The sequence below is a fragment of the Sorex araneus genome, chromosome 6, assembly GCF_027595985.1.
Source record: "Sorex araneus isolate mSorAra2 chromosome 6, mSorAra2.pri, whole genome shotgun sequence".
Taxonomy (NCBI): domain Eukaryota; kingdom Metazoa; phylum Chordata; class Mammalia; order Eulipotyphla; family Soricidae; genus Sorex; species Sorex araneus.
Window position 1 is genome coordinate 59,762,121 of NC_073307.1, and position 11,165 is coordinate 59,773,285.

The 11,165-nt window shown below is 48.6% G+C and overlaps 1 protein-coding gene across 6 annotated transcripts in view; it reads right to left on the reverse strand.

Annotated features, from left to right (window-relative positions):
* The window catches only part of AKAP13 (A-kinase anchoring protein 13), a 181,033-nt gene extending 171,677 nt beyond the window's left edge, over positions 1-9,356 (reverse strand). For all 6 annotated transcript variants that reach the window (XM_055142067.1, XM_055142066.1, XM_055142065.1 and 3 more), the window contains exon 1: positions 9,173-9,356. The gene's annotated coding sequence lies outside the window, so the exon portion shown is untranslated. The remainder of the gene's footprint in view (positions 1-9,172) is intronic.
* Positions 9,357-11,165: the final 1,809 nt, after the last annotated feature.

Consider the following 11,165-nt stretch of genomic DNA (forward strand, 5'->3'; position numbering starts at 1 on the left):
AGATGACTGAGGGGCTGGAGTGATAGCACAGTGCATTGGGTATTTGCCTTGCATACAAATTGAACCTGACCTAGGTTCAATCCCCCAGCACTCATATGGTCCCCAGAGCACCACCAGGAGTGATCCCTGAGTGCAGAGCCAGGAGCAACCCCTGATCATCACCAAATATAACACAAAAAGCAAAAAAAAGCCACCTCCCCCTCAAAAAAAAAAAAAAAAGAGATGACTGAATGATAAACCCAAGATCCCTAGACAACTCATCTAATTTTTTTAAGTTTTTGGATACTCAACAAATAATGCAAAAGTAAAGAAAAAAAAGTGGAGGGGGAGGCTGAAGTGATAGCACAGAGGGTATAATACCTGAGCGCAGAGCCAGGAGTAACCCCTGAGCATTGTCAGATGTGATGAAAGAAAGAAAGAAAGAAAGAAAGAAAGAAAGAAAGAAAGAAAGAAAGAAAGAAAGAAAGAAAGAAAGAAAGAAAGAAAGAAAGAAAGAAAGAAAGAAAGAAAGAAAGATGGATGTCAAAAGAAAGATTTGGAAAACAAGACTATACATGCGTGGGGAAAGCTCAGGACCATGCACTCTGCCATCAACAGACCAGATCCAGTCTCTACTCCTCTGGGTCCAATAATCCACCCACACGGCTCATGTGTGGCCTATTCCTTTAACACTTTCCTTTTCACCTTTCCAGAGAAAGCAGAACAGATTCCAACTCACCATAAAAACTTAATTAAGGGGGGCTGGAGAGATAGCACAGCGGGTAGGGCGTTTGCCTTGCACGCGGCCGACCCGGGTTCAAATCCCAGCATCCCATATGGTCCCCTGAGCACGGCCAGGGGTGATTCCTGAGTGCATAGCCAGGAGTAACCCCTGTGCATCGCCAGGTGTGACCCAAAAAGCAAAAAAAAAAAAAAAAAAAACTTAATTAAGGGCCAGAGAGAGAATTATTTTTTTGGTTTTATTTATTTGTCACTTTATTAGTTAGATTTCCATGTTTCCAAGTATTCCTAATTTCTTAAAATTTGCAGTCCTAATGCTTTGGGTTTTTTCAATTAAATTATAGTGAAATACACAGTTACAAAGTTGTTCATGATTGGGTTTCAGTCATAGAATGTTCCAATACCCAACCCTTCACCAGTTATAGCAGAGTAAGGCTTCTTCGAAAGATCTAGATCCAGATAAAGATTCAAGAAGAGGTCCTTCAGAATAAGCAACAATGTAAAAAAGAACTTAAATGTTCTGTCTTAGGAAGTCATCCAGACACAATATTTATCAAATGTTTCATGTGGGAACTGCTCCATGTGGGAACAATGTTTCAAGTGTAACAATGTGGTTGGCAACAATCGTAACAAAATTAATTTTTACATAAAAGTAGGAAGAAGTTACTGCAACTTTGAAGGTTGAAATTGATGAAAAATGTACTCTCTTACATTTGTGTCCAAGAATATAGTTTTTGGGGAAGTGGGTGGGGGATGTTTAGGGGTTACATATTCCTGGCTCTGTGCTCAGGGGTCACTCCTGGTAGTGCTCACCGGACCATGTGGTGTCAGGGATCAAACTGGATCAGCTGTGTACAACAAGGCAAGGACCTAAATCCTGCACTATCTCTCCAGCCCCAAGAATGTCTCTTGCCATCTCCCCTAGACTGAAAGACAGGTGAGTTATTAGTGCTTTTTATTTCACGAATAAATGAACTCCTGGGCAGAAGAAGAGTAACCTGCTCAAGATCACAGAGCAGGTTAGTGTCAGAAACAGGTGAACTCCTTCCAACTCTCTTCCCAACTACACCTCCCTGACAACTAAAAGTTATCTTTTGGGAGGTGATTAGGGACAGAAAATGGAAATCAGGTGACAAGTGGTGGTCATGGCACTAGCAAAGGATCAAGTTACAAAGATTGTCTCTCCTAAACCAAGAGTGAACTACAAAGGCATTTACCTCCCCCCATCACCACCACCACCAAAATGAGCATGCATAATAACTAACGAGTGTTCATTCACCAGAGTCTCTGGGCAAATCACAACCTTCCAACCCTGAGTTAAGAATGATTCACGTTGGAAGTACTACAAAAAAGAGAAAGTGGGAAATACAGCTCACCCACCACCCAGTTCTCCCACCATCCTAAATCATGTTGCTTCTTTCAGTAACTTTACTCCATTCCCTTGCATTAAGCACAAGATGCACAATCCCAAAATCATATTCGGTATGAGCTAAGAGTCTGGGGAAAGTTTTTTTAAAATTGCCTGATGCACATCTCCTTTTTTCTCACCCAAGACTCAGGCCACATTCTCCAACCTTTGGCACTGCCAAAATTCAACCTTAAAAAACTGGTCTTTCAACTTTGAACAGGGGTTACACATGAATGAATTAATTGTAGAACACTTTGAAGATGTGTGAGAGGGTGGAAAGGTTAGTTTTTACTGTCGTTCCACCCAGCTCCACCATTCAGAGTATAATGCAATTCTACTGGAGTTTTTGCTGCTTTCAAGGCACAAGCATAGATGCTCAGCAAGTTTTTAAGAGTTCCAGGATAAACTTTAAGGCAGTCCACAAGGATTCTCTATTTACAACCAGCCAAACCGGGTTGTAAGCTGGCTATTTTCTATAAAATTATATCAGAGTTAAGAAATGACATGACATATATAATAAAGCTAGCATTATGTTCAAATTCAAAAAGTCCCGGATGAAAATTATAGTTCATGGACCTAAAAGATACAAACTCAAACACCAACTCAGAGTACATTTTTGAAGAGAAACTCCCAGCTTTCTCTTCAAAACAAGATAGGTAACACCTATCCTGTAAGATTACTGTGAACAGTAAGATATCCAGGCCCTTTCTTCTTCCTTTAGAATATACTCCTTACAAAGCACCTTTTAGGCAAGGGCCTACCTCAAAAAAAAAAAAAAAAGAAAAGAAAAAGAAAAACTCCCTAGGAGGGAGAGGTCCTTTAAGTACACACTAGTCCATGGACGTTCCAGACACATATGCAACTCCATTTTAGCAAGAGAACCTGCAAAGGCTTTGGCCATCCCTATCCACTGACCCGTGGATATTCTTAATCCTCAAGCAGAGAAAGCCCCTCTCAACCAAGCCCAAGGCCTTGTAGGGCCAAAAAAAAACAATGAAACTCTACTCATCAACTCTCGATGTGACACTTTCCTTCTAAATATCTTCTAATTAAAGAATTGAAGGCAAAGTTCCTACATAGTGAGGCCATTCTATTCACAAAGTATACCAGCAATACATGTACACACACACACACACACACACACACACACACACACACACATTTCTTCCTCCTCATGGAAGGTAATAGAAATTACTTCCATGTAAGGCCAAAATGAACCTTTTCCCTTCTTCCCCTCCAGAAACACACCCACTTCAAACTGGGCAGAACTCAGCTGGCAAGACTGTATGGGTAATAGATTTACAGACCACACTTCAAATCACACTATATGAGTTTTCAGAAGTAACTCATAAGTCACAAAAAAATGCCAAATTTGCAAACGGTCCCACATACTATCTAGCACCTTTATCACAGTTGTCACCAGAGAAAAGGAATACTTCTAGAAACTTATGCTCGCACACACACACACAAACACACACACACATACACACACACTCAGGTCAATGTACAGGGGGGAAAATGCAAGTCTGGTTTAGTTTATCTCAACTGCCCTCAACAGTGTAACCGAATGTGCCCCCTTAAATAAAGCCACAGCCCAAGGAGCTTGGTGGGAGAGTGGCTGCTAATAACTTTCTCACGTGGTTCTCAAGGCCACCACAGTCACACCTGACTCCACACTGTGATCAAGGGCCTCTTCAAGACGACAGCCAAGAAGCCCGCTATGGTTCATTTGCTGCAGCAAGCACCAAGCAGGGAGCTGCATTTCTTCGGCAGTGCCCCTCCAACAGTATCCACTCCTTTGTCAGGAATAGGAGTCAAGAAAGCCCTGGGCTCCAGAGAGTGCAGAAGGTGGAGAGAGGCCCTGTCCTCCCACTCTCACCATGACAGCAGTGTGTCCAGGCAGGCCTGCGCAAACAACACCCTGCATCACATTACCAGCCCCAGATCTACTCCTCAGAGAGGCAAGACGCATAATGGATTTCATTAACGGCACTTTTCCCAGATTCAAAGGCAAGGTTTTCAGCTGACTGAGTCCTGGCGCCCTGGATCTAATACCACACGGGGTGCTGCTGGTCCTACTCCTGCAGACCCTACCCTCAGAGCCGTCCCGCTTCATAACTGTCTGAGACAGAGCTTGCTACCACTCCATGTGCCCAATGAGCCAGGAGTCTTGTGTCCTAAGTGCCCACAGACTCCTCTTCCAGTCACTCATCCAGGGGTCTTCAGCTGAACTCTCCTGTCAGTTCAGGGGCAGCAGGAAATTTCTGCAGAGCAGCTAGTGGAATTCCTGATGCGGTGTCCCTGTCACCCCTGAGTTTGGATTTATTAGCATAAATAAATGCTTGCTGACACCTTCGCCCCACTCCCTGGTCTCACACTTAGCAGATCCAAGAAAGAAATCACATTGCTGGTCCCAGGATTAACTCAGCACCCTAGGAAACTAATGGGAGAGACGCAATTCAACATACCAAAGTATCCAGCACAGGCCAATATTTCTAAAATACATCCATTCCCTTGTGGTGAGGGTGTTCTAAGCAGAGGTCCCCAAACTTAACTTGGCCCACCACCCCTGTTTTTAAGTAACTCCAAGCACAACTTTCTTTAGAGTTTTAGAGCTTGCATAATGATCACACCCCACTATTTTGCAAACAAAACAAAACAAAAGCCTAGCATTAAATCTGTGATGATGATGCAGTGAGATGCAGGGCCTTCTTGAAGGAAAACAACAGAAAGCGCCTTTCCCCTCCCCCCTTCCCCTCCCTTCCCCTCTCCCCCTGTTGCTACTACTACTCACCTGGATGATCCCAGCACTCCCAAAGGAATGCTGGAAATCACCCACTTTGGAAACCACTAATCCAAACTAAGCAGGTGTAAATTATTTAAATCTCTCCTTCCTTCCAGAAGTGGAAGACCTTCAAGAATGTTGTCTTGAAGGGGAAGGGAAAATCAGGGAAACTATGGGAACACAACTGATCCTCCGTTCACTTCTACCGTAAGTAGTTTGAGAAATGTAGTCATAATCCACATTTATTATTTTCTCAAGACTAAAGAAATACGGAAGGAAATGTGGAGGCCACTAAATAACTCGGATATCCTATTACGAGGGTTGAAAACAATCCACCTCTCACCATTTCCTAAGCACAGTAAGCTTAGGAATTCCTCCCTAGCAAGCCCCTCAGCAACTCTCAGCAGTAACAGACTGGGGAGAGTGTTACTGGGGTTAAGGCACTTGCCTTGAATGCAGCTGACCCTGTTCAATTCCAGCACTGCCAGGAGTAACCCTCAAGCACTGCTTAGTGTGGCCCCCAAACAAAACCAAAAAAAAAAAAAAAAAACCCCTGCAATTATTTTGTTGCACTTGTTCTGTTTGGGGGCAAAACTTGGCAGTGCTCCAGAACTACTCCCTGCACAGTGCTAGGCAAGCAGGCAGTGACAGGAACAGAAACTAGGGCTTGGTGCATGCAACCCTAAATTCTGCATCTGACACTCAATTCTCAGAAGGGTTCTTTACAAAATAACTGAGTCACTGGACTCAGAAGTGTCAGATTTAAAAATTTTTCCTGGGCTGAAGAGATAGTACAGCAGGTAACTTGCTCGTGATAGACCTAGGTTCAATCCCTGGCATCCCATATGCCCCTCCCCCATCCCCACTAGGAATGATCCCTGAGTGCAGAGTCAGGATTAAGACCTAATACCACAAGATAGTGGCCCCAAAACAAACAAAAAGTGCTTCTTTAAATCATATAAAAATGTCTCAAAGACTCTACACAGCTTCCAGGTAAAGGACACCTCACCTGTGCAGTGAGAGGCACAGGTGCACTCCGCTCACTGCACTGCTCCCAGGAACACTGCCAAGAGTTTTATCACACCTCACAGACGAGGAAGCTGGCACTCTGAAAGGTGGCCAATAACGAGCCCAGTGCTACCCTCCAGTTAAGTGACAGAGGGACCCAATGCCCATGCCTGGGCCCACAAGAATGCAAGTTCTCACTGCTTCTCCACATGGGGAGAGAACAGAATGGGAGCACGGCTGTCCAGAAGCCTTGATCATTTCACTATAAAAGGGAGGAAACACCCCATCAAGAAAGAAAGAAAGAAAGAAAGAAAGAAAGAAAGAAAGAAAGAAAGAAAGAAAGAAAGAAAGAAAGAAAGAGAGAGAGAGAGAAAGAAAGAAAGAAAGAAAGAAAGAAAGAAAGAGAGAGAGAGAGAGAGAAAGAAAGAAAGAAAGAAAGAAAGAAAGAAAGAAAGAAAGAAAGAAAGAAAGAAAGAAAGAAAGAAAGAGAAAGAGAGAAAGAAAGAGACAGAAAGAAAGAAAGAAAGAAAGAAAGAAAGAAAGAAAGAAAGAAAGAAAGAAAGAAAGAAAGAAAGAAAGAAAGAAAGAGAAAGAGAGAAAGAAAGAGACAGAAAGAAAGAAAGAAAGAAAGAAAGAAAGAAAGAAAGAAAGAAAGAAAGAAAGAAAGAAAGAAAGAAAGAGAGAAAGAAAGAAAGAAAGAAAGAAAGAAAGAGAGAGAGAAAGAAAGAAAGAGAGAGAGAGAAAGAAAGAGAGAGAAAGAAAGAAAGAAAGAAAGAAAGAAAGAAAGAAAGAAAGAAAGAAAGAAAGAAAGAAAGAGAAAGAAAGAGAGAAAGAGAAAGAGAGAAAGAAGAAAGAAAGAAAGAAAGAAAGAAAGAAAGAAAGAAAGAAAGAAAGAAAGAAAGAAAGAAAGAAAGAAAGAAAGAAAGAAAGAAAGCTAGCTCCTCTTGAGATACTTGGGACCAGAGAGAGAGTTCAGCACGGAGGGAGCTTGCCATATATGCAGCCAACCCAAGGGTCAATCCTTGGCATTCCATATGGTCACCTAAGCATTGCCAAGAGTGATTCCTGAGTGCAGAGTCAGAAATAACCCCTGAGCATTGCTGGGGTAACATCCCCTCCCAAAAAAAACACACAAAAAAAAAAGGAAAAGAGAAAACTCCTCTAGAAATTATTGGGGCTGAAGAGATAGTACAAGTGGTAGGGTGCTGGCTTTGCACGCAGTCAACCCAAGGTTGGATCCCCGGCATCTCATACGGTACCCCAAGCATTGCCAGAAATGATTCCTGAATGCAGAGCCAGGAGTAACCTCTGAGCATCGCTGGGTGTGGCCCAACACACAACACGACACGTCACCACATATCTGCAAGGAACAAAACAAGCCCAGGGGGGCTGAGCAGTCCCCTGCCCACCAGACTGGCTAGAACAAAGCCCCTCAGCCCATTTAAACATAGTCTCAGTCACACACACCCACACTGGGCCACTGGAAGGAAGAAGCAAGGCAGGCAGCAGCCATCACAGAGTTAAAGGTTAACCTGGAGTCCATTCGTACCACATGCAGTTGCCATCAGCCAGGCAAACAGATGAAGTGTGAGAAGTCCTAAAACAAAAGTGTAGAGACCAGCCCGGAGCTGCCTGTGCTGCAGGTCCTGTCTGTTTATATTCTGTCCCTCCCTGACAACTCTTTCATCCTCCCTGCAGCCAAGCCCCCACACAGGCAGGCAAGCACACACACACCACCACAGGCACCAGCAGCAGGAAGGATGGTGGCCCCTGAACTTGACCTTGCTACTGGCCAAGGATGCTCAGTACACACACACACACACACACACACACACACACACACACACACACACACACACACACTGTTCCCCTTAGCCTCACCAGGTACATAAAGGGGCTTTTCAGGGGTGTTTCCCCAACCCCGACTTGCTCGCTCACACATGAACTCGCCTGGAGCTAAGGGACACAGTGGGCCGCAGCTGTTCCTTCTTCCTTCAGCACTTGGCAAAAGGGCTGGAACTCCAACTCGCAAATGTCTGATCCTTGGGTCCCACTGTGAACCCAACAGATCTGTGGGTTTGCCACCGGGGAGGGTTTAAAAGAATGATCTGAATGATCTGCATGACAGGAGCCGCCACCCACCTCGCCCCCAAAAAAGGGAGGACCTGGACTTAAGGCAACCTGCAAAGTCCCAGGGACCCCAAAGACACTGAGACCCCAGGCAGATTTATCTCACTCAGCTGATCTGAATTCCTTTACAGATTTGCAAACTACCAACCCAAGGGGAAAAACAAAAAGTGCTCCTTCAAGAACTGCAGTATTTATTGTGTTGTGCTGGGGCAATCTCATTCTAGAAAAACAATAAGCGTCTGGAGGGGGAAAAGTTTTTTTTTTTCTTTCTTTTTTTTTCTTTTTGGGTCACACCCGGCGATGCACAGGGGTTACTCCTGGCTCTGCACTCAGGAATCACCCCTGGCGGTGCTCAGGGGACCATATGGGATGCTGGGAATGGAACCCGGGTCGGCCGCGTGCAAGGCAAACGCCCTACCCGCTGTGCTATTGCTCCAGCCCTGGAGGGGGAAAAGTTTTAAACATATATAGATATATGTATGTATGCCTGTGCACGTGCGCGCGCGTGTATGCGTGTGTGTGCGCGCTTGTGTGTGCGTGTGTGCGTGCGTGCACGCGTGTGCGTATGCATGTGTGCGCGCTTGTGCGTGTGTGCGTTGCGTGTGCGCTTATGTGTGCATGTGTGTGCGCTTGTGTGTACGTGTGCGTGCGCGCGTGTGCATGTATGTGCGTGTGAGTGTGCGCGCGTGTGCGCGCGTGTGTGTGCATGTGTGTGCGTGTGTGGAGGGGGCCGCCTGTCGCTAGTCCTGGCGCCCGGGCAGCAGGGTGCAAAAGCCCGGGCTGGGCCCCCGACGCTGCTCAGTCCGGCGCCGGGCGCGGACTCCTGAGGCGAGGAGCGGCGGGAACGCTGCGCGGCGAGGACCGGCTCCAACCACCCCGCCGCCAAGAAACGCACCAAGCCCCGAGCTGCCGAGCCCGGGGCGGCACTCTTCCCCCCATTCTTTCTTTTTTTGTTTCCGTTCTGGCTCTTGGCTTCGGCCGCCCGGGCTGCGGCTCGGCGCCCCCACGCGCGGGGCCGCGCGGACAATGCGGGGCCGAGTGCCGGGGCGCCGCGGCCCGGCCGACCCCTCCGCGCACGCCCCAAACTTCCCCCAACTCCGCCAACTAAGTTTCGCCCTCACCGTGCGGCGCCGGCGGGCTCCCCCGCGGCTCCTCGGGGCGCCGGCGGACAACAGGCGGCCGCTGCCCGCGGCGGCTGAGGCGGCGGAGGCGAGGAGGCGGCGGAGGCGACTGAGGCGCGGACGCGGCGGAGGCGACAGAGGAGGCAGCGATCTCCGCGGGCTCCGCTCCGCGCTCTCCGGGCACGCCGCGCCCACCCGCGGCGCATGCGCACGGGCACCCGACGGGCGGGTCCGCGCCAGGGCGGGACCCGCGGCCGGCGCGCGGCCCGTCAGTCAGCGAGGAGCCGGAGGCTGCGAGCTGCGAGTGCTCAGTAGAGCTGTCCGTCACGGCCCGGGAGGCCAATAAGAAGGCTGCGGGGCGGGGCGCCGCGTTGCTAAGAGAGGCAGCGGCGGCGGTGGCGGGCTGTGGCGCTGCCCCCGGCTGCTGGACTCCGCGCAGCCCCTGGACAACTTCGAGCAGCTGGCCCACACGCAGCGCCCCGCGGCCCTCTTCCTCTGTGCGCCCGTGCCGAGCGTCTCTTCGCTCCCCCGCCCAAACTGGAGTTGGCATTGCTCCCGGTAGTCTTTCAACAGGTGGGTTTTGAGCGTGTTTTGTTTTGAGTTTTGTTTGTTTTTGGATTTTGAAGGTGACTGGCACAAGCCCCCAGGTCTGCACACTTGCAAGGCAAGTAAGTCCCCGACCACTGAGCCATATTCGGAGGAAAGAAGGTAGGAAGGAAGGGTCGATGGATGGAGGGAGGGAAAGGGAAGATGAACCAACGGGTGGAAAATTGGATGGGTGGGTGGGTGGGTGGGTGGGTGGTGGATGGGGTGGAATGGATGGATGGCTGTGTAGGTGGATGGGTGGGTGGATAGATGGGTCAGTGTGTGGGTTGGTGGTGGGTGGGAGCTGGGTGTGGGATGGACAGTGGAGAATGGAGAGGGATGGGAGAGTTGGTTCTCACCTGTATTGTCTGAGCTCACAGAATACAAGCAAAGCCAGACTTTCCCAGGGCCACAGGGGAGACTGTTTAGCAGCCTCATCTTTCTGCTCATTTCCTTTTTGCTCATTCTCATCTAGTCAGTGTTTTGTGGCCCTGAGAGATGAGAGCCAGTCCTGTTGCTGCCACAAGGAACGTACTGTCCTCTTGAGGAGGCCACTTCTGAAAGGAGCAAACCAGCAGCTATCCCAAGAAACCCGCTTAAGGGGCTGGAGAGATAGCACAGCGGGTAGGGCGTTTGCCTTGCACGCGGCCGACCCGGGTTCAAATCCCAGCATCCCATATGGTCCCCTGAGCACGGCCAGGGGTAATTCCTGAGTGCAAAGCCAGGAGTAACCCCTGTGCATCGCCAGGTGTGACCCAAAAAGCAAAAAAAAAAAAAAAGAAACCCGCTTAAACCCAAGTTGGGGACAAACCTAGCTCTTTTCCAGCATCTAGCAACACCATATTCCATCTTGCTCGGGACTCCAGACAATCTACCTCCTCCGTCTCCCTTTCCCAAAACTCCAGAGAAAGCCAAGAGCCCAGCGCTACTGAAGTGGACGGCGCCTACACATCCCTGGGGGGTGGGGGGGTTTCCATGGGTGTCAATTCTAATGTGCAGGTGTGGTGAGAGCTGGGATCCTCTGTTTCCCACAAGCTCCCAGGTGGCCCACTTTTTGGTGGGCCACACCCAGTTGTGCTTTGGGTTACTCCTGGCTCTGCACTCAGGAATTACTCCTGGCAATGCTTGGAGACCCTATGAGATGCCTGGGATTGGACCCAGACCAGCCACACGCAAGGCAAATGCCCTACCCACTGTCCCATCTCTCCAACACCCCAAAACCCCACTTTGAGAAGCAGGGTGCTCCTGACTGACTCCCCCAGGTACTGCTCCGCAGGCCCTTACCCTCAGGCACTAGCCTGAGAGAGAGTAAAAGGTTATGTGGTGTGTGAGTAGGTGTCTGGCTGGCAGTGTCTCACCCAGCATCCCTGAACTAAGATTCCTCCTTCCCAGAGTGCCTCCACCCCCT